Raw genomic sequence first — 25,384 nt, 5'->3', positions numbered from 1 at the left:
GAATACACATACAACATCGATAGAACCAGTGTGAGAGCACGATGCATGGTGAGAATGACAAACGTTTATATAAACCCTAATAAAACGGCTTCTCTTACTGCCGAATTTTTGAAAATTATAAATAATATTTTTGATGGTCTTAACAGCAAATATTGTAGTGATAGTAATCCAAACAGAAAGCCAATGTCAACTTTAAGCAAGTCAACTGAAAACTTAAAAGCAAGTTTAGAATATTTTAAAAAAATTAAAATTTTTGAAAATCAAAAAGAGAGAAATAATATTGTCTACACGGCTTTCAGTGGACCATTTTGTCAGTTTTATGTTTGTGGGAGGAACTTCAAAAATAATATAATGTGTCACATCTTTTAACATCTTTTCTGAACCAAAATCCTCTAGAAATTTTTTCTCTATTGTGCGCAATAGAGTTAGTCTAGTGCGTTCATAAAAAAACATGTGTTTTTACTTAATAACAGGCGGTTGCTGGTTTGTCTTTAGTTTCATGCGTGGAAGAGAATGATGCTAGATCAAAAGTATGTGTTTTATCTCGTCAGGTATTAATGACGCACGGGTAAATAATCGTGGACTCAACTGAATGTTAAACTACACTATTAGCTTTAGTTTATATATACAGTAGATATTAACAAGTATTTTATAATATCAGGAAAACAATATCAGTATGTCTTAAAACGTTGGAATCATATGGAAACTTTTTTATTCAGTTTAGGGAAAAAATGTATTATTGATAAAAACTTGCACGTCCTAAAACTCAAAATGAAAGAATCAGATGTCAAATATTATGAGTCGTATACCAAGTTTGTTAAAAAATATTAATTCTTCTCAAGAGTAATATACCTTCATTTTTAAAGTAGTTTCATATAAACATGAACGTGGTTTTTAATTGTTCTTGACTTTTAATAATAAAATGTTTCGATATTGTCAATAATGAAAGTACTTCTTGAGAACAAGAAATAATAAATATCTTTTTTTCCTAAAATTTTAATTTTACTATCTTAGTTTGAAAAGAATTAACATTCAAATATACTTATTTACTTTGTTTTGAAATATGATCTAATTAGTAATGTTTTAAACTTTCTAATCCTGTCCGTTTATCAGCTTTTACCTATTGTTCCTAGGCAGATGGCCCTCAACTATTTATATGGTGGAAATTCCCTGTCATTTTATCAGTATATATGTATACCAAATTTCATGCCAATCCAATGGATTCTTTAAAATTCGGAGGTTTTGCAATATTTTACCTGGGGTGAATGGGTTAGATCTGGAAAGAAATTCTGTATATCAACTTCAAATAGTTTATTTCGCATTAGTTCTGAAAATATCATTCTTTTACAAATTGCAAAAAATAATTTACATGTGAATTATCACTGCTAATTTTATTATGTATTTTCTATTTTGTTGTTTTTTTGTAGTGTATTAATAATTAAATAATTTTTAAGAAACCTCTTCACTATTTTTATTAATCAATTTTTAGCGTTTTATCTTAAGTAAAATCGGAATTCCAAAATAGAGATTACAATCGCGTTAAAATTATTTGTTAAAATGCTGAATACTACCCTTATATCGTTGTCTATTACGCCAGCCAAGCGACTCAAATTTATTTTTCAATCTTGGCAAAAATTTCAATAAATGTCGCCACCGTCCAGCCAGTTAGTACTTAGAGTTGAGGGGCAAAGAGGTGTAAGTGGGCGGAGTTTAACACTGAATTCGGTTTTACCTAAAGGTGAGGTATCTATGTACTTATTAATCAATGGTTCAATCGAACTATTTTCGGTCCCAGAATACGCGATTAAATTTATGACCTGTATTTTTGTTACACCCTGTATATCACCGTCCTACATATAATCGAATTAACAAAAACACAATTTCATACTATCATCATCATTATCATCATCATCATCATGGCATCCACACTCCTTGCGGAGTGATTGCCGCCCTCTTTGGGCTCTTCCGATTCGTTTGTCGCGGTGAATCAATCCGCATCAACATTTTGGTTTTACAATTGGTTGTGTGACTTGGCATCTTCTACAATTTTTCCCCATTCGTTCCTGTTTTTGCTTATGGTTGCCCATTCTCTAACTCCCATCTTCTTAAGGTCCTCGAGTATCTGGTTCTCCCATCTAGTTTTGGGTCTTCCTCGTGGTCTGCTTGATACGGGTCTCCATTTGGAAATTTTCTTGATGACGGCTTCTGGATTTCTCCTAATTTCATACTACCTATATTAGTTAGCATTAATACAAAACTTAAAAGCTTTAAGAATTTTTTTAAATTATAGACGAAATAAAAATTTCGTATGACAATAATGACAGTGACATAATGATTTGGCATGATGTCCGATTTCGATGTTTAATCGATAGTTGTTATCAATATTGAATACCTAATTACTAAATCTGTAAAGTTTTGATTTATGTTTTATGAATATAATTGGAAAATACTACAGAATTTCACTTTCTGACATAAATTTAATTAATAATAACCTAAAATTTTTGTACAATATTTTTAATAAGTAAAGTAAATAAATTTTAAGTTCACTCAAATAAATAATCGATTACAGCCATCGACCACTTACATTGAATCTCAGTTAATTTGATTAATAGCGGCAGGTAAAGTAAAATTCTTCTTTCAGTACAATAAAGTGTTACTTTACTGCCGAAAATGGCGGCAAATGAGTACAATAATGAATGACTTTAGTGAAGGTTGGTGATAAATATATTTACCGAACCATTCACGTTCTTTTTCTCCCTGTGTTAACGCTAACCGTTAGAGAATTTCATTTTGTGCCCTTATCATTTAAAATCACAGTGAACACAAGTTTTGAGTTAGGCCCTTATATTACTGAGGGTGCGATTTATATGTCTGAATATGTATGTATGTGTATATGTATGAAAACGTTTATTATTTTTAATAATAAGATACTTGTTGTATTTTATTGTTTAATTTTTTTTTAATTAAAATAAATGGAATTTCAATTCATAGAGATTCTCATCAATATAAAGCTACAAAAATAAAAATTAGAGCGGTAATTGTTTTCGATAATTTCTCGTTAGACGACAGATGCCTTTCGTTGCTACGCAAAAATGAACAAACATTCAGTGGCATTAATGACAATTAATATTTTAAAACTTGTCAAAGAGAACACAATGGGCAGGTTTAGTAAATATTCAGGCGAAGATATCAATAAAATATTAGTTAAAATTATTTAAAAAGACAGTTTTATTCATGAAATAATCTTACCTAAGTCCATTCATTTTACATATTCCCAACTGTAAACAAACGCGCATGAAACCTAAACAGGGTCGTCCTGAAGTGTATCTTAAAAACCAACACGCTAAGCTTCTTTTCATGAGCATTTTAGTCTAAGAGCTAGTGAACCCTCCGACTAACGGTCGTCCTGTAAGGCTAGAAATTTGTCTAGTGATAATTCATAGCACACCAAGGCTAAAAACCATGACCTGGCAGGCAGCAGCCGTGCACGTGTATCTACCAGGTGAATCGAAAATTGCATAGTTTAGGGGTAAAATAAACTTTCTCCTGTAATGTTTAAATTTAAGTATGTATTTGAGTAAGTCATTTAGAAGAAATGTGTACAATGACAGGCGATTCTGAAGAGCATAAGACCTTGCCAGGCGAGGGGAAAGATTAGGGGTTTTTCCTAAAATTATTTTTTTTGCATCGAACAAATTTTTTTAGGTTTTTTGAATAATTCCAAAGAGAAAAGGTGTTTAGTGATTTTTCTCTTAAGTTAATAGTTTTTGTTATATAAGCGATTGAAAATTTTGAAAATTCCGAAATCGGCAATTTTTAACCCTAAATCGGACATTTATCTAAAAATTTCAAAGTTGCCAAGGTAGGTAGATATTCTTTAAGCATTGATTGATGAAATCCCAAAGAGTTTTTTGCAATACAATATCGGAAATACCCACGGTTCTTAGACATTACTACGGTTGACTAGATCGACTAACCAATGAACATTAAGGGTGCGATTACGTCACGAGATTGTACTGTCATTTGAATCGTAATATGATTTTTTTAATCCTGATAAAACTAATAAGTATTTTAAAAAAATTTAAACGCAGAATGAAAGATTACATTATTACCGAGGTCGGAAAGCCCCTTAGAATAAACAAGCAGTTTCTTTTGAATGAAATATTTGAAATTAAATATCACACTTCTCTTTTATTTTCAGCCCTGCAACTTATTAAATAAACATTATAGAAGTTTTCAGGGACTTTCGGCCCTCGGTAATAATATAGTCTTTCATTCTGAGTTTAAATTTTTCAAAAATATTTATCAGTTTTCTTAGGATTCGAAAAAAATGATTACAATTAAAACACATTGAGAATTTTGACATGCGTCAAGATGATGTATGGAAAATAGTCAAGATAGTTAAAAAATAAAGATGTTTAGTGGATTATAATACCTAATTATGTAAAACTGTTGATATTTATCCATATCATATTTTACGGAAATCTAGGACTTCAATCTCTATTCTACACTGAAAATTTGTCGATGATTTTCCATTAATACTGGATTAACTATTGAATTTATACTATCCTAGTATGTCAGCTAGGATTATGTGAATTAGAATGACTTGTATAATTTAGGTATTGTAAGAATTTAAATAATAGGTATACTTAATAAATTTGGCCACAGCCTGTACCTGGCATTCTAAAATGTCATCAACATTATTACATTAATACTTAATAAACTTTTAACGTTTTAACCTAGGTACCTTATAAATATATATTCTTTTTTAAACTCCTACAATAGGTACGATCTATAACTTTTATGAATAATTCAAAATAAGTTTTTACGGGAAACAACACCAAAATTACAAATACAAAAATATAAAGTAAACTAAGATATACCGGGTTGTGAATTGGAAAAGGGGGCATAGGAAACTCAATGTAAAATTCTAATGTTGAATTCCAGCTTCCCTAATTATTTTACATCAAAAGACATTAGAAACTATTTGTAGAGGATTGAAACCTGTATTGAAAACAACTGTTAAAATTGGTCTACGAATTAAACATGTTCCAAAATTTTTTAAAAATTTAATGAATACATTTCAGTTTTTCAGCCCAAAATTAGGCCACACACAGTGCAATAATGTGTACAATGAAGTTAATTGTTTTCACATTTTTGAACTGTCAATATTTTTATTTTATCATTTATTGTTTAAAAACAATACAGTTGATAAGATACCCTCAGTTGCGGAGAAAGTGTTAATAATAAAGATTTTTTATTCAGTCAATGGTGTGATCACTGCCAGTTAAACAGTAACGTGTGGCGTGTGGACTAACTTTTACACACATACATACTGTGGCAAATGTATAATATTTTTCAATATTTTGGAATGAATTTAAGTCGTAGAACAATTTTAACTTTTGATTTAATACAGATTTTAATTCTCTACAACTATTCTCTTAAGACTTTTAATGTAAAATAATTAGGGAAGCAGGAATTCAACAGTTTAGAATTTTACATTGAGTTTCCTATGGCTCGTTTTCCGATTCACCACTCGGTATAAGATAAAATGTGTATTATTTGTCTTATTATTTAATAATAACACAAATATTACACATATATACACAATAACACACATTCAATTATCGAAAATCATTTTAAAATATGGGATTGTGTACTCTTGTGACGTAAAGTCAAAAATATAAGTCTCCCCACCACCGTCGGCCAAGACAACCGTAATAACCGTCTAATAACCATGGGAACTACCTTTGTTTTTAATTGCTAATCAAGCGGGCGCGACACTGTAGTATAAGTGAGGACGTTTGAATTGGCATAAATTCATTATCTCGAGAATGGGCAAATTTTAAGAGAAATCCTCAGACAGGTCGATTTTTATTTTAAAATTAGGACTTTTTGGCATATATATAATACTAGTGACGTCATCCATCTGAGCGTGATGACGTAATCGATGATTTTTTTAAATAAGAGTAGGGGTTGTGTGATAGCTCATTCGAAAGGTTATTTAATTCTCTATTTACTAGTATAAACGTTAACATAATTTTTTATACAGGGTGTACAAAATTTTTTTTTGTATTAAATTAACTTTGATTAAATTTGACAAATAAAAGAAAATTTTTTTTTGTACACCCTGTATAAACAATTATGTTAATGTTTATATTACTGAATAGAGAATTAAATAACCTTTCAAATGAGCTATTACACAACCCCTACTCTTATTTAAAAAAATCATCGATTATGTCATCACGCCCAGAGGGATGACGTCACTAGTATTAGATATATGCCAAAAAGTCCTAATTCAAAAATAAAAATCGACCGGTGTGAGGATTTATCTTGAAATTTTCCCATTCTCGAGATAATTAATTTATGCAAACTCAAACGTCCTCACGTATACTACAGCGTCGCGCCCGCTTGATTAGCAATTAAAAAAACAAAGGGGTTTTCCATATTTTATTGCAAAAAACTCTTCGGGATTTCATCAATCAATGTTTAAAGAATATCTACGTACCTTGGCAACATTGAAATTTTTGATAAATGTCCGATTTAGGGTTAAAAATGGCCGATTTCGCAATTTTCAAAATTTTCAATCGCTTATATAACAAAAAACTATTAACTTAAGAGAAAAATCACTAAAGGCCTTTTCTGATTGGAATGATTCAAAAAACCTAAAAAAATTTGTTCGATGCAAAAAAAATAATTTTAGGAAAAACCCCTAATCTTTCCCCTCGCCTGGCAAGGTCATATGCTCTTCAAAATCGCCTGTCATTGTACACATTTCAGGCGCTTGGAGGAGTAAGGGCGAACCTAGCATGCTATTTTCCGACACTATGCACTTTTCGATTCACCTGGTAGATACACGTGCACGGCTGATGCCTGCCAGATCACGGTTTTTAGCCGTGGTGTGCTATGAATTATCACTAGACAAATTTCTAGCCTTACAGGACGACCGTTAGTCGGAGGGTTCACTAGCTCTTAGACTATTTTTCAGTGCGTCACAAATGATAGAAAAAAAGGTAAGTCCGTGATAATATACATTTTAGTGACATGACATTTTAGTTAAATCTGACAGTTGTCACATTTTATTTGCAATTTGGCAAAAAAAACCAATCAATTGTGTTTATTGCAATTATAAAATGGTATTTTCTTATAAATTGTCTTATTGATTTGTATAGTCTTATAAATTGTTCAGATTATATTCGTAGATATATTATATAATTCGCAAATTATTTTGTTTTCGATTATGGCGCCATCTAGATGAAGAAATGTTATAAATGTCACCGACGAAATGTAATCACCGACGTGCGTTTTTATCTGTCGCATACAATTTAATGCGTTAGAAAGAAATCGAAAAACTGTGACGCACTGAAAGATCCTCATGAGAAAAAGCATACCTACAATTTGAATTTGCAGACTGACCAGTTTGGACCTGTAAAATGAGAATCCGCCTCGTTTAGGGCAATAAATTACATTTAACAGCCTCTTGACGAATGAGACGGCGAATAGTAACACGTGCGTTTGTTTATAGTTGGGAATTTGCTATTTGAATGTGGTTGAATTACTCTCGAGCTCTTAAAAATTACCGATTTGTTTTTCCCTCGTGACACTTCGAAATGATTTTACTCCCCGTCGTTTCGTAAAATTAAAACTGTTAAAGTGTCACTCGGGATACAAATCGATAATTTTAGAGCTCTCGTGTAATTACTACTGAAAATCTGTTTTTTTATTTGTTATTATGGAATTAGTGTAGGGTATGGTTGTGTTTGGAGGCTTTGGTCGGGTTATGGGTATTATGGTTTTGCTCAATCTCCGGTGAACGTGTTTATTAAATGCTCACTCCGCGACGTGGGTAATTCACGTTGTCCACATCGCGAAGTGAGTAAAAATACTGGACATTTTCCGAATTCGGAGTTTGAGTGTAACATATATGTATAACAAAGACCTACCTTTTAAGAACCAAATGTCATTTGCATATTTATTGCGAGACATAAGTTAAGGATATAGAAAATTATGCTTATTTTCATAGTTTATTTTTTCGTGAACAGATTAACGGATTCCGCTATTTTTTTATTATTTTATATTTTTATTTAGTATTTACACAGATGGGCAAAGGTTTACTCAAACTTCTTTTTGAAGTTATACTTCTTTAGGCGCGATTGGGTGTGACTTTTTATTATCCTGCGCGCATGCGCTTACAGACAGTATGGAGTTCGTTGCTAAATCTTTTAAGTTATGTATGTATCAGTCCAAAAAGGGTGTTCTTCTTCTTAGGGTGCCTGTCCGTTCTGAACGTTGGCGATCATTCTGGCTATGATGACTTGGTTAGTTGCTATACGGAATAGTTGTGTTGAGGTCTTTCTATACCATTTTCTCAGGTTAGCAAGCCAGGATATCCTTCTTCGTCCTGGGGCCCTTTTTCCTTCAATTTTACCTTGTAAAATGCACTGGAGTAGCTTGTATCTGCCTTGATTTCTCATTATATGCCCTAAGTACTGCAGCTTACGGCCCTTCACGATGTTGACTAAATCTGCGGTTGTGTTCATCCTCCGTAGTAGTTCTTCATTGGTGACTTTGTCTGTCCATGGTCTCCACAGGATCCTTCTGTACAACCATAGCTCAAAAGCTTGAAGTTTCGATAAAGTTTCCGCCTTCAAGGTCCACGTTTCTACTCCGTATAAAAGCACTGAGTACACGTAACATTTAAGGAGCCTTATTTTTGTATTTAGAGTGATGTCATGGCTCTTGAACACAGAGCTCATAGTCAAAAATGCACTCTTTGCCTTTCCGATGCGACATTTAATCTCTTGAGTATTGTCCCACGACTCATTGATTATAGTACCCAAATAGTTGTATTGTGAGACACGTTCCATTCTCATTTGGTTCACATACAGATTTACAGATTTAAAAAGGTGTGGAAAGAATAAATTAGTGGTTTTAGTAAATATATTTATTACAATTTTTGTGTCTTTGGATTTGTCTTCCTCGCGAATAAGATCGTAAGTAATATTTAAAGTATTTTTATACCTCACTTGATCTATTCGTCACTATGTCTGGAAATCTTGTATTTCGTAAAAAAAAAATGGTAGTATCAGTGGTAGAGCTCAGTGGTAGAGCGTTCAACTGGAGATCGAGAGGTCCCCGGTTCGAATCCGTGTGTTTTCTTTTTTTTTATTTTTGGTATTATTTTAATAAACATTTTTGATAAGTAGGAAGTGAAAATTAGTTTAATCTTTAAATAAAATAAAAATAACCTGTTGAAAGTATATGTATTTCGTTGAAATCATAATTATATTAGAAGTATAACTTCTTACGTGCGTACCAAGTACACACACATTCTTTTTTTATACTTATATCGGGCGAAAGAAAAGACATGTTATTCTTATTTTAAGTTTGAGACACCCTGTAGAGAGGACGAGGTTTAAATGTGAGTATACATCGAAATCTTATAGTATTATGTCTTGTGAACATTTCGGTTTTTGAATGTCCCTGATATCTTTAGAAAAAAAATAGACAGTTTTGTAGTTTAACATGTGTTTTATCCGAAACAAAAGTTTGAGAACAAGTAAAGAACAAATCCTGTAAGGAGGAAAAGGTATAAAGGCACAAAGGTACATCGATATTATGTTGTAGTCTCATATTTTGTGAACCTTATATTTTTTAATTTCTCTGATATCTTGAATAACAAATAATCTAGGCGGTTTTACTCTTTAATATGTGTTTTAACTGACGACATGCGATACGTGAGGAGGACATGTCTTGTCCAGGGCCGTACCGTGTTATGATGCGGCGAGGCAGTCGCATCAGGCGGCATCACAAGGGGGGCGCCATAATCAGTAAAATAAAAAAAATTGTCAGATTGTGTAAAAAAGTGATGTCAGAAACTATAGAAAAAATTAAAAGTTAGAGACAATATGGCTAATGACCAAATAAAAATTTAATGAAATTGTAGAAAATTTTGATATAAGTTCCGAATTTCCAGCTGAAAATGAAATTAGAGCCAGGAGAAGAAAGCTTTAATTTGACTACGAAAAATATGTGGAGGAACTCTTAACAGATGACGCTAAATTTAAAATAAATTTGTTCATCTATACTTTAAACATTGCCAATAATTCTTTGATTTATCGATTTTCGCTTCTAGAAACTCAAAATAAAAATTTTAAATTTTTATATGATATTTTTAAATTGACGGAAATAGATGATGAAATACTAGAAAAATATTGTATGAATCTTCATTCAATACTTTCAATAGAAAAAGAAAAAAAATTGATGATATAATTATCTTCTAGAATAATTGCGTGATATATTTCAAATGATACCATACTCCATGAAACATTTATAGAGGTTTTGCACTATTTGTGTCACAATGACCAAATGTAGTTGTATACTAAGAATTTTATTAACCCTCCCTGTCTCGGTAGCTAGTGTGGAAAGAAGTTTTTCAAAATTAAAACTATTTACGAAGCTCCATAACACAAACAAAACTGAAAAATTTAGCATTTATTTCAATAGAGTTCTCACTAGCTGCTACACCTGTCTCTCCCAATACAACTAGACTACACCAATCTGATTGACGAGAAAATTCAAGGGTAACATTATAATTTTTGTAAATGTTACTTAAGAGCATAGGCGCAACATTTGCATGCAATGCTTTTTAAATGCATTCACTTTTTTTCGAATCCTGAAAAAAGATTATATTATTACCGAGGGCAGAAAGTCCCTTAGAATAAACAAAAGTTTCCTTTTCAATAAGATATTTAAAAATAAAAATTACACTCAATTTTCTCTTTTTTACCCTGTAACTTATTCAAATAAACATTATAGAGATTTTCAGGGAAGTTCGGCCCTCTGTAATAATGTAATATTTCAGTCTGCATTTAAATTTTTCAAAAATAATAATTAGTTTTCTCAGGATTCGAAAAAAAAATGAATGCATTTAAAAAGAAATGCAAACAAATTTTGCGCCGATACTTATTTTCATGAGCATTTTTCAGTGCGTCACAAATGATAGAAAAAAAGGTAAGTCCGTGATAATATACGTTTACAACATTTATTCTAACATGACATTTTAGTTAAATCTGACAGTTGTCACATTTTACTTTCAATTTGGCATAAAAACAAATCAATTGTGTTATTGCATTTATAAAATGGTGTTTTCTTTAATTTGTATAGTCTTATAAATTGGACAGATTATATTCGTAGATATATTATATAATTCGTAAATAATTTTTTTTCGATTATAGCGCCATCTATTGACAACTAGAATAAATGTTATAAATGTCTGTAACCACAGACGTGCCTTTTTTTCTGTAACATACATTTAATGAGTTAGAAAGAAATCGAAAAACGGTGACACACTGAAAGATGTCTATGAGAAAAAGAATACCCACTTAATGTAGTGTTAATACATATTTCAGTTAATTTAAAGTATGTTTTGTTTTTAAAATAGAAGTTTTCGTTCATTTTGTGTAGTTTTTTTTTTAATAAAAATAAAAGTTAGGTAAGATTCAATAATATTTAAGGGGCGGCATTTCGAAGACTTGCATCATATTGAAAAAATGTACCACACGGCTCTGGTCTTGTCATACCACTAAGATGAAGACGAAATTATTTCCTATATGTAGTGCGAAAGAAAAAGACTGTTTAAAGCAAAAAATCTGTGTAATGTACCTCTGGCTATTTAAAAAGCCTCCACGTTGACACCAAATCCGAACTTACTCTCAAGAATATTCCACCCCAAAATGGTTTCACCACCCAATCTCGTCTATATTGTGCTGTGCATATCGCCTACTTGGTCGAAAAATATCTCTTATACATGTCAATATGAACTGTTTACGTTATGGGCTTTTCTGTTTTTAAAGTTTTATTAACTGTTATTTTTTTTATCAATTTAGTTTTGTTTCAGTTAAAACACATGTTAACGAGTAAAACCATCTATTTTCTTTATTTCCAAAGGTATCAGGGGCATTCAAAAAACAAAACATTCACAAAACATATGACTATAATACGAGTCTGATATATACTCACATTTGTACCTCATCCTACCTACAGGGTGTCTAAAACTTAACATAAGAAAAACATGACTTTTCTTCCACCCGGTATAAGTACAAAAAATAAATTTAAATAAACCTTTGCACACCTGTGTAAATAGTAAAGAAAAATCTAAAATAATTTAAAAAAATTAGCGGAATCCGTTAATCTGTTCACGAAAAAATCAAATATGAAAATAAGCATAATTTTTTATATCCCTATATGCCTCGCAGTGTACCTCTCCACCGGTTTCAGAGCAATAAGGAAATTTTCAGTTTGTAAAAAAATTTCAACAACCTGTATCTCAGAAACGAGGTATTTGCAGACATATATTTTTATAAAGCAAACTAGGTGTCATTATTTTTCATGCAGAAGTACCCCCTGAAGTTTGTCGCACTTATTTACTAACACCCTGTATATGTAATGTTATATTAATTTAACGTTACTTTAAGAAAAAGTACTTAATATTAATTATTAAAATCTACCATCTATTTTAATCTATGCATAACAAGGTACATCAGATTACAATCTCACCCAATAAATCTCTTTCTTGTCCGGAAACGTAGAACACAAACCGTCCACCTACCTGTGTACTAATATAACAAGGTATGTGACTGGTATGTATTCTAAACTGATATCTCGTCCCGACATCCTCAAATGCTAACTATTTTTCCATAATGGCCTTCACGTGTATGCGGAAACCGCAGTCAGGCAGTACGGGGACATCGTAGTTGTAGTCCAGGAAAATAAGGCTTTTGTCGGGACACTCACCCAGCCAGGTTGCAAATGTGTTTTTTGGGTACTATTATATATATATATATATATATATATATATATATATATATATATATATATATATATATAACTATTGCATTATAAATAAAAAATGCCCGTCACAGTTCGGAGGCATATAAAAGTTATTAACAAATAAGGGACAAAAATGGAAGTTTTTTCCTTTAAATCGCTAAAAATAGCGCAATCATAGCTATTTGTATAACAAGGGAGGAAAGTGCTACTTTTTCTCCCGAGAATGAAGTTTACTATCATTCAAGGGAGGAAAAGGCACTTTACTCCCATGTTATACATATGATTTTTCCACCTTCCTCAAATAACAAGTCATTTTTTCATTTTTACTTAATTTATTTATAAAACCAACCAACAAAATTTATTAGAACTAAAACTAACAAGTAGGTACAATATAACTGTCAACTGTCAAATATAAGTCAAATTATTAATGTAAACATTGTTAAATCAGAATAACAATTTACTGTCTTTTACCATTCTACATTCATACTTCTTAAGATAATTCTTAATAGAATCAAGCAGAAATGTGAAGAGACAATGGGAAACAAACAATTCGGTTTCAGAGACGGATTGGGAAAAAGGGAAGCTTTGTTCTCAATGTTAACATTACTTCAACGATCATGGGAAGTACAGAAACCAATTTACGTCTGCTTTATAGATTTTGAGAAGGCGTTTGATAGAGTTCAACATAATAGGTTGTTTGAATATCTCGAAATGATTGGAATAGACAATAAAGATCTGAGACTTTTACAACATCTATATTGGAATCAAGAAGCTTCTATTCTGGTAGACGGCAAAGAAACAGACAAAATTTGCATTCAAAGAGGTGTCAGACAGGGTTGTGTGTTATCCCCAACTTTGTTTAACGTATACTCAGAAATAATTTTTAATGAAGCCTTGGAAGGACAATGTGGAGTTCGAATCGGGGGAGAAACTATTAACAACATCAGATATGCAGACGACACCGCGATCATGGCTGAAAATATCGAAGATTTTCAATTCCTTATAGATCGAGTCACTAGAGAATGCTCCAATAACGGACTTAACATAAATGCAACAAAGACAAAGTTATTTCTGGTTAGTAAACAAGACGTCGGCCCTATGCAACTAATTGTCAATGATGAATCAATAACAAAAGTTAACCATTTTAAATACCTAGGATGTTGGATAAACGAGACACTAAATCCGGATGAAGAAATTAAAACTCGTATAGAAATTGCAATTGCAATTGAAGGTTAACATGATGAACAAATTAGAAGCCTTTGAGATGTGGTCGTATCGTAGAATGCTCAGAATATCTTGGGTTCAACGCATTTCAAACAGAGAAGTCTTAAACAGAGCAGGTCAAGGCGAAGGTGACTTAATGAAGATGATAAAAAAGAGAAAACTTGAATAGCTGGGGCATATAATGAGAGGTAGCAGATACAAGATGCTGCAGTTAATACTCAATGGAAAGATCGACGGAAAAAGAGGAATTGGTCGAAAGAAATATTCATGGCTCCGAAACCTTCGTCAATGGACTGGCTTATCAGCAGATCAATTGTTACATGCCGCACAAAATCGAGAACGATATCGGCAAATTGTTATGGAAGCTACCCACGCCTAAAAATTTGGGCACGGTACTTAAAGAAGAAGACCATTCTGCAAAATAGAGAGTGTTTTTAAATAAACGTTAAAATATATAGATACTTACGTAATAGAAAATAAATATTGTACAGGGCGTCAATAAGTTATATTTCATGAATGACATACGATGACGTCACTTTTACTTTTCCTCCCTAGGGAGGAAAAGTACAACTTTGATCCCTACAATCAGGTCCGGAAAAGTATACTTTCGGTAGAGGTAGGTGGAACAATATATTACTTAGAGCAGGCGTCACCAATTGGCAGACCGCGGTCCGCATCCGGACCGTAGACTAGTTTTGTGCGGACCGAGATTAAATTCCGAATATAGTGTTTTGCAATTTTGAAAATGTTTGCCATGGAATTGTGTGCTATGTTTGACTGAACTTATGTCTGCGAAGCAGCTTTTTCAATATTGATCTTTATTAAAAATCGGTACACATCCCAGTCAACAGATGAATATCTCAACTCCCTAATGAGAATCAGTTGCACTAAACTCATTCCAAACTTTAGACAGGTTGTATATTTTTTTACACAGGAAACAATTTTTTCCACCTTCCTCTACCGAAAGTATACTTTTCCGGACCTGATTGCAGGGAGCAAAGTTGTACTTTTCCTCCCTAGGGAGGAAAAGTAAAAGTGACGTCATGGTATTTCATTCATGAAATATAACTTATTGACGCCCTATACAATATCTATTTTCTATTACGTAAGTATCTATACATTTTAACGTTTATTTAAAAACACTCTGTATTTTGCAGAATGGCAAAAAACAGTAAATTGTTATTCTGATTTAACAATGTTTACATTAATAATTTGACTTATATTTGACAGTTGACAGTTATATTGTACCTACTTGTTAGTTTTAGTTCTAATAAATTTTGTTGGTTAGTTACATAAATAAATTAAGTAAAAATGATAAAATGACTTGTTATTTGAGGAAGGTGGAAAAACCATATGTATAACATGAGAGTAAAGTGCCTTTTCCTCCCTTGAATGATTACTGCCCTCCGCTACGCGTCGGGCAGTAAACTTCATTCTCGGGAGGAAAAGAAGCACTTTCCTCCCTTGTTATACAAATAGCTATTTTTTAACCGTGGAGTAGTCGCGCTCACTTCTGTAACGTCGATAGTCGCGTGTGAGATTCTATCTCAAAATACGAATTTAACACAAACTTTTATTTTGTACTATTTTTATCTACTTTTTATATTGAAAATTTATATTTCTAACAATTTTATTAAAAAAACCTGTGTTAACGGCCACCTGCCAACATCGGCCACCTGTCCTAACGGCCAGTTTTAAAAATTTCCCAAACCAATTATAAATATGTAGACTACAAAAACTGGCAATACCGTCCACCTTTCTATATCGGCCAATATTTCTTTGATTTTTAGTGGCCGTTACTGACAAATTTTACTGTACATATTACGAAAAAGGATGAAATGTGTGATTCAAAGCCATAAATTCCACAAAAAGAAGAAGAAGAAAAAAAATCCTACGCATTATTACACCCTGCCTCGAGGCACTTACGAAATTTTTTCAAAATTGCAAAATTTTTCATCAAGATCACGAAAAAGGATAAAAATTGAGATTCTATCTCACCGCGACTACTCGCGGGTAAACAAATTGAAAATTACTTTTTTGCTCCGATAAATGTATTTTTAGGTTTTTTGGTAATTTTAAACTAAAAAGGTCTCTTGTTATTTTTCTCAAATTTTGATAGTTTTCGAGTTATAAGCGATTCAAAATCTGAAAAATGCGAAAATACGCATACGCAATTTCGAGGTTTGAAAACTCATGTGTAAATTATTATTAGTATTCAGGTTGATAAGGGCCTAAATTGAAGCTTATACATTCACCTTCAAGATTCTAACGAGTAATCGCGGCCTGTTTCAATATAGACCGTTGTTTTTCAATTGTTAATAGTCGCGCGGCGCGCTTCGCACTTTATAGGCCTGGATCCGGCGTACCAAAAAAAATTGATTAATAACAAGCTGAAAATTTGTTAGTAGCTTAACGGTGTCTAGTTGGACAAACTTTGATGAAGGGGAACACTGGAACAGGGGAAGTTTTAATTGTGGAACCTGATTTTAATTGTGAAACGTGTCATCCTGACAATGTTATGATTGTGAAAACTAGCAGGTTGTTGTTAAGTTTATTTAATAGCAAATTTTATATAACATATGAAAAATAATTGTCCGACAAATATATTGCGCGTTTTAATAAGTCCGACACGTGGAACATTTCAAATGACAGGAATTGCGTTGGTGATAAATAGCAGTCTGATTTTTGCATGAGAGTTTAATGAAAGGGTAACAAATCCATTGGAAGTTCTGTCCGACAAAATTCATGGGACGTTTTCGTAGTCTGACGTTCGAAACCTGTAACCTGTTCCATAATTAAAACTTCCCCTTTTCCAGTGTTCCCCTTCATCAAAGTTTGTCCGACTAGACACAGTTAGGCTATTAACAAATTTTCAGCTTGCTATGAATCAACTTTTTTTTGGTGTGCGGGATCCAGGCCAATTATGTGTATACGTACGTCTATACATATTAGGCGTACTTATGCGAAATTATATTATATAAGTACGTACTTATGAGAAAATTGATTAAAATTTTATAATATATAATTAACATAGTTTTTTTAATAATTTACTTATTTATTCAGTTAATTATTGCCAATGTGCTAATTAAATACGGCAATCATATTGTGCGATATGCACCATATACTGCGACGCGCCGCCGCGGCGGCTTAAGGGTCAAGTGGACGCGCATAATTAACAATTAAAAACAACGGTATAAATTGAAATAAGTCCTGATTACTCGTCAGAATCTTGAAACTGAATGTTTAAACTTCAATTTAGGTACTTGATGACATCAAAAATAATAATTTACAGAGTTTTCAAGCTTCAAAAATGCTTATTTTCTTATTTTTTAGATTTTAAATCGCTTAAAACTCGAAATCTATTAACTTTTGAGAAAAATGGCTTCATCAAGATCAAAATTTTGATATTTTTTGTTTAAGATGGACCCAAAAATGCTAAAAACATATGTTCGGGGCAAAAAAGGTGATGTTTTGAATTTGTTAAAAAAAATTGTTAAACAAATTCTGTCCAAAAATTTCGCCCGGCATCCTTCTGATTTATTTGGGAATATTTTAAGAATATTCCGCAAATAAACCGAATCAGAACAACCAGACACAGGTAGAAGTCAATCCGGACCCTGCAAGTATCATAGGTTTGCAAAACGGCCCCCAAGGAACATATAATTGGCGACCCCTGACTTAGACCATTCATCTTTTAGTAGATAGGCAAATGTTTAAAGTGCCAGTTTTTAAATTTTGGTCAGATTATTTGTTGCGTTGTAAATTGCAAAATAAGGCTAAAATTTTAAAAATCAAAAATTTGCTATCTTTTTCAAAAATAAAGTTAAGACTTTAATATTGCATGAAAAGTTGAGTTGAGTAGTCCTTATAATGCACAAATAATTTCAAGACGATTATTTAATTACTTAAAATTTTATTCAATTTATTTATCTCATAGAGCGTTTTTTTCAATGCTATTGGACAGAAAATAATACCGATACAGCGATTCTTCGGGAATAACATAAAAGAAAAAGACTTATATTTTCAACGCATTTAAAAAAATTAACAAAAAGTAATTTTTACCATTGCACAAACATTTTATTAAAGTATAGTCATCTTTTAGCATATAAATAATTGGAATAACTTTGTTATATTGACTGTAGACTAAATCCAATTAGTGGATTTGATAATCTGGAAAATCTTTACAAATCTAGAATTATTACATGAATTTTCAACAAACAAATCGCCCAGGTTCATTAGGGTCAAAGTTAGCCACTGTTTTATTGAATCCACAGCTACTTCCATATATTTAAAATTTTCCTGTTATAGGGTTAGTTATATAGTAGTTAGTTAAAAATTAAAAAAACAATTATCAAAATCCATCAAAAAGTTCCGGAGATATAACCGCTCTGATAAAGTTCAAAGTTTACTCAAACTTTTACACATAAACTATATACCTTTAGCTTCAAAATGGCGCTAGTTAGGTTGCTTAATTCTTATAAACAAAGTGAAAATTTATGTAAAAATATCAGCTTTACACATATCACAGTGGATTTAATGTATAGTCAATATTAACAAAGTTATTCAAAATATTTATAAGCCAAAAATGACTCTACTTTAGTAAAATGTTTTGCTATGGCAAAAATAACTATTTTTAACTAAATTTTTTTTTTAAGAAACGCTTTTCTTTAGTTACGAGTGACTAAAATTAAATACGAAAATGGCAAAAGTAGGGAAAGTGGAAATTACGAGTGGCAAAAATAAATATTTTAGATTTTTTATTAAATATATTGAAAATATAGGTCTTTTTCAATAACATTGAGAAATAACAAAATATGAAATTTTTTTTAAGAATCGCTTTTCTTTAGTTGCGAGTGACTAAAATTAAAAATATTATAAAAAAATCAACTAAAAAGCAAAAAATAAAAAAAATTCAAACTCAAAGGATTTTTTCGAAAAAAAAAACTGTTAGACAGATTAAACTTTAACTACACGCGCTGGCGTATTTTGTACGCCAGATATAAGGATTCTACTGCCAATATATTTAAAAATTTTATTTTTGACCTTGTTTATGTATCTAACCTATCACTGGAATGTGTTTTACAATGAGTTTTAGTTTCGTTATAATCGGGGTTCTGGGAAGATCGTAATTTACAGTGTATTATTTTGTTGTTCTCGATTGTGGACAATATACGCCACGATTATAGTAATATAATTAGTAATATAAGTATATATTTCAATAGGTTTTTAGTTATTATGGCATAAAATATATTTTTCTTTATAAACAATACTTTTTCTTATGTAAAAAATCAAATTTCAAAAAATTCTTCATTAGTAATTTTATTTATCATGGAATCAGATTCCAGTTATAAACCCCAAATTGCTTACTGAGAAGGAATTCTAAGTATTCGCTGATGCTGAATAAAGTTTATAACATACAACTAAGTGTATTTAAAAAAAATAAACAATTCCGCTGTTTTTAAGTGTATTTTCTTGTGGCGTATAAAGTACGCCACGCGTGTATTTATGTGATAACTTGATGCGCGGGTAGTTAAAGGTTAAATATACAAAGATCTCACACATTCGTTAAAACATTAAAAGAATCTAACACATTCGTTAAAGAAAAGCGAGGGGCGCGAAAAGTAAAACAGTATTTATCCTCAACCCGTTTATTCGATGAAGACGCGCCCCACGCCTTTCTTTAACGAATGTGTTAGATTTTTTCAATTTTTTAACGAATGTGTGAGATTTTTGTATATTTAATCTAACAGTTTTTTTTCAAAAAATCCTTTGAATTTGATTTTTTTTTTATTTTTTGCTATTTAGTTGATTTTTTATAATATTTTTAATTTTAGTCACTCGTAACTAAAGAAAAGCGATTCTTAAATAGTTATTTTCCTAACTAGTGCGGAAAGTGATACTTTCACGCACGAGACTGCCGTTGACCCGAACGACGCGATAGTGGAGTTCGGGCAAGCAGTCGAGTGCGGGGAAGACACTTTCCGCATGAGTTAGGAACAATATTTTTTCTAGGGCCGTACGTTTGGAAAAAGCCACAAAAAATAGAGTTAGATCAATTTTTATTTAGAAGTGAAAATACACCAATTAATTCTTTGACAAGGTTGTCAAACCCAAACTTTCAATATAATGGGTTACCACGACCACGATATTGGTTTCCATGACGACGATTCAAAACCATTGTAATTGTCTATTGTTCTGACTTTTAAATATTATGTCAAAATAATTTTATTTCATCGAATTATCGCGCCAATTTCATTAAAACATGAACACAATAAGATAAATAATTTGAAATAAATTAGTAAATATCTAAATATTAGTTTATTGCATGTACATATTATAATATATTATAATATAATATATATTCCCGTGCGGGAAAGTGCAACTTTCGGAAACGAAATGCGTGCGTGAAAGTGGCTCTTTTAGCACGGCCGTAGGAAAAAAATTTTTTTTTCATATTTTTTTTTTACTTTTTAGTCTTACACTTTTCAAACATTAAAATATAATAGTCATGTTTAAAAACAGGATGTATATGATAGACACATTTTTTGCATTTATTTCAACATTTATACATACATTGTACATTTTCTGTAATTTCTTCATATATTTCTTAAATCAAAATCATTATTTACACCTATTCCAGTTTTCGCAGTCTTTCCATCCCTTCTAATGCTTTACTGTTGTTAATTTTAAGTTTTGATTAGTTACTTAACTGTAATTGCACGGTGTAGACCTTGTTAATTTCCACTCCATCCATTAAGGGTTCGTAACAAATTTTGAACTTTTATAGTTTGCCCATATTACCAATCACGAGCAAAATCCGCTACCAGCTCTTGGACTATATTTATAATGAATTAGGTATATAGTACCTAAAAAACCCATTTACAACCTGGCTGGTCAAGTGTCCCGAACATGGTATATTTTTGCATTATTTCCCTGGAGCATTGATGATACTTTTCTTTGCACACGAAACGTCACCTAAACTTATTTCAAGTCTGCCGCAGGAAGATACACGGAGAAATGAAAATTCACCGCTTTCCTGGTAAACACAAAGCCGATAATAAAGATGGTTTTATTACTTTAGCATCCAGACGGTGGTGTTTTCATTATTGAAATGTGTGTTTGATTTTATATTATGCTGGCACCAGATTAAATAAACGATCGTTTAATTTCCTGCTTTTTGAGAAACAATAAAATTTGTAAATAACAGTCTTAGAGACATTAGAAATTATAATTATTGTAGTATTGTATATACTTTCCGACATATATCATTTCCGACATAAGTTTACAAAAATGAAGTGAAACTATTACAAAATGCACAAGATTGTTTACTATTTTGCAAAATATAATAATTTACTATTTCTATTGGGAATAAGCCATAATTTTACTTTAAAATAACATTATTTTGACGGTTAGATAAAATAGCTTCAGGACAATATAACGTAAAAGTGCAAAAGATGTAAAAAGGTTTCAAAAATTAATAACATTTATATTACTTCTTCTCCACATTTTAGTAGATGTGTAGTGATTATTGCTCTTTTGAGGTTCGCTATTCGTTTTTACTGCACTTGAAAAATTGTATCCAGTATTTTTTCTAATACGTTAGTCCATCTAGTAGTTGGTGCTTTCCCTCTTTCTCTCCTGTCTTTCCTCCGTTTTTCCTGATCTATAGATGGGTATTCTGATAGTCAGTAAGCGCAGAATATTAAATACACGGCTTTAGGTCAACCAACAAGCAATTGATTGGGTGGACAGCTTTACATACCTTATAGACTGGAAGTATAGACCCTGGAAGTACTTGAGTATGCAAAACCTGAGAACCGGCAACTATGTTCGGATTCTTTTACCTGAAACCTTGAACAATGAAAAACTGAATCTTGGCCGAAGGTGCGATGGTACCTTGTTACCCCCTCCCACCAACCCTATGTTAAGGGGAGATATAAAGCGGTTTTTCGCAAAAAATATTTTTTTTTGTATTATTTGGGTCATTCTAAGCAAAAAATGTTTGTACAAGTTTTTCGTAAAATGCATAGTTTTCGAGATAAACGCGGTTAAACTTGAAAAAAATCGAAAAATTGCAATTTTTGAACCCGAATAACTTTTGATTATAAAATAAAATAGCAATTCTGCTTGCAGCATTTCAAAGCTCAAGTCAAATTATACCGGTTTTGATTATTTGCATTGCTAAAAATTAATTTTTTAATTGTGAAACAAAGCTATATAGTCCAGTCGGGTTAGACGAATAACAGGCCTAACCTTGCATTAGGAGCTGCGCCAAATTTTATTTTTCTAATCTTTAGGGAGGGTCAATATTAGCATAAATTTAAAATCTCGACTGAATTCCACCGTTGCGTTAGCCGCCATCTTGATTTTAAACGAGAACGGTTTTTGATCAATATCTCCGCCATTTTCAATTTTTTGACAAAAAGTGTAGAAACTGAAATTGTTGAAAATACGATTTTCTATAATTTCATTTATTATAATTTTTTTCGTGCGGTCGATATTTTCCGAGTTATGAGGGGAAATAGTGACAGTTGGAGCATAATTATTGAATTATCTCGTTTATTATTAGTTGTACAACAAATATGTACCTAATTTTGGTCTCTTTCAATTTTTTGTTAAAATTAATATTTAAGGTAATACGTATGCGGTAATGGCGCGAGCGTAAAACCGGATTTATTTTATAGCAATTGCTTTTATTCAATATATACGCCATTTTCAACTAAAATTGTTCAAAATATAATTTCCTACAATTTCTTTTTTACAATTTTTTTCATGCGGTAGTAAAAGGTGGTGGGGGAGCATAATTATTGAATTGAATTTTGTATCCGAGCTGCCCCAAATTTTATAATTATATCCTTTAGGAGAGATCAATAGTAGTGTAAATTTAAAATCTCGACTGAATTCCGCGGTTGCACTAACCGCCATATTGATTTTAAATGAGAACTGTTGTTGCTTAATATCTCCGCCATTTGCAACTTTTCGACATAAATGGCGGGAAAGAAAATTGTTGGAAATGCAATTTCCTACAATTTCTTTGGCACAATTTTTTTATACGATCAATATTCTCCGAGTTAAGGGGGAAAATAATGGAAGCGGAGGGGAAGCATAATTATTGAATTGTCTCATTTATTATTAACTTTACGACATAATTGTACATAAACAAAAATAAACAGAATTATATTTTATACAATTTTTGAAACCTTCAATGAAACATCAACCAAACTAAGTATATAAAAGTTCACATATACATTAAGTAAATATACATTAAGTTCACTTAATTTTATTAACTAGCGGGTTTTATTGGTTGAATTTGTCTGTCGATATTTTAAGTTTTATGTCAGCTAATATATCGTGATGTTCCAACAATTTTTTTTTAATTTTGGACCCTGTTGGGGGGAATTTCCCCATTTCCCCCCTTGTAGACCCGCCACTGGTTCTCTCGAAAAATTGTAGTAAATCGTAATTGCAACAATTTCAGTTCTTACACTTTTTGTCGAAAAGTTGAAAATGGCGGAGATATTGAACAAAAACAATTGCTACAAAATCAATCAGGTCTTACGCTCGCACCTTTACCACATACGTACTACCTTAAAAATATTGATTTTATCAAAAAAATGAACGGCATCAAAATTGTACAAAATTTAATTCTCTTCATTTTTGTATAGGTAAATATTTGTTGTAAAACTAATAATAAACGAGATAATTCAATAATTCCATAATTATGCTACAACTGTCACTATTTTCCCCTCATAACTCGGAAAATATCGACCGCACGAAAAAAATTATAATAAATGAAATTATAGAAAATCGCATTTTGAACAATTTCAGTTTCTACACTTTTTGTCAATAAATTGAAAATGGCGGAGATATTGAGCAAAAACGGTTCTCGTTTAAAATCAACATGGCGGCTAACTCAACGGTGGAATTCAGTCTAGATTTTAAATTTTTACTAATATTTACCCTCCCTAAAGATTAGAAAAATAAAATTTGGGGCAGCTCCTAATGCAAGGTCAAATGCTATCCCGACTGGGCTAATAAACAAACAGTGTTTGAGGGTTTTGTCGCATGTCCGCACCGCGTCAAGGATTAAAACCGAACGGAACCGACCATGGAACGGTCCAGGTTATTATATTAAGAATATTACAATACCTTAAATCTTTTCCAACTTCAAAATGAGTTTAAATGTCAAATACAGTTGATCTATTATTTGTCAACTTTCTAAGTTTAATATATTCAGTTTCTATACATTTTCTGTCGTTATAAACGTCCTAGACATAAAAATAAACATTGCAACAAGTGAAGTGTCCAGGACTGCAATAGCTCGATGTTTCTATGTATCTAGTAGGGTCGCGGTTACTGTATGTATGACATTTAGTACAATATTTTAGTTTGATGTACAGTTATTTTTATTATTAGTTTGATTTATAATTAAAATGGCTACTAATGAATGTTTTTTACTAGCATCTGTCTTAATTTATTCAATTATTTGGTCTTACATGAAAAATTAAAATAAAATGTTTTTTGATGTCATACTTATAATTATTATGACTGAAGTCAACTAGTTATTAAACTAATGTTTAAAAGTGGGAAATATCTTAGTAGAGTTTAAATTTATAGGTTTATATTAATAATTTCCCACCTCTACAAGTTTCATCTCTTTTTATTTCACAACGTAGGTATTATGTTTTCTATCTTTTGCGTTATTTTCCTAGTTATTAGCGCGCTCATGTCTGTAGTTGAATCAAATTTATAATTTTTATTTACTTTACCATGTACAAACATTTTAAGGCCATGGGTACATAATTCGCAAATATTTTACGGCTATCCCTACTTTTTCTTTACGTGTAGTAAAATTCACACTGGTATGGATATGTAAACATTACTAGAATGTCATTCTACTTGAAAATGTCATCATTAACTTAAAGAGATGGCTCTTGAATGTTCTTGGATAACTGTTATTTGTATAATTGCAAATTATTAATTCAGTTAATTAATGTGATAATTGTTTTACTAACTATGTATTTAGTGATTGTAATAATTTATATGTACAAAAAATCTAATACTCAACCGAGAAAAGAGGAAAACTGTTAAAGTGATTTTTTAATAATATATTGTTACCATGGAACGCTTACAATTTTGAACATCTTTAACAATAAAATACTTGGATCGCAGAATATATTATCCTGATGTATTCTCTGCTTGGATCTTCCACAAATAATACACAATAAATAACTTTTTACGTCTTAAATCAATTATTTATCAAATACTCTATACCTGTATCAATATTATTTAATCAACAACTCAAAATATTCCCGATGCCATGTCAAAT

The 25,384-nt window shown here is 31.4% G+C and overlaps 1 protein-coding gene across 2 annotated transcripts in view; it reads right to left on the bottom strand.

Moving 5' to 3' along the window:
* The window catches only part of LOC126885096 (uncharacterized), a 345,985-nt gene that overhangs the window by 286,199 nt on the left and 34,402 nt on the right, over positions 1 to 25,384 (bottom strand). Inside the window, exon 1 of one of the 2 annotated variants that reach the window (XM_050651522.1) lies at positions 12,559 to 12,613. The exons of the other annotated variant lie outside the window; for it this stretch is intronic. The gene's annotated coding sequence lies outside the window, so the exon portion shown is untranslated. Of the gene's footprint in view, positions 1 to 12,558; positions 12,614 to 25,384 lie in introns of those variants that run through there. 2 annotated transcript variants of the gene reach the window in all.

Source organism: Diabrotica virgifera, chromosome 5 (assembly GCF_917563875.1).
Source record: "Diabrotica virgifera virgifera chromosome 5, PGI_DIABVI_V3a".
NCBI lineage: Eukaryota > Metazoa > Arthropoda > Insecta > Coleoptera > Chrysomelidae > Diabrotica > Diabrotica virgifera.
This window is presented reverse-complemented; position numbering and strand designations above follow the sequence as displayed.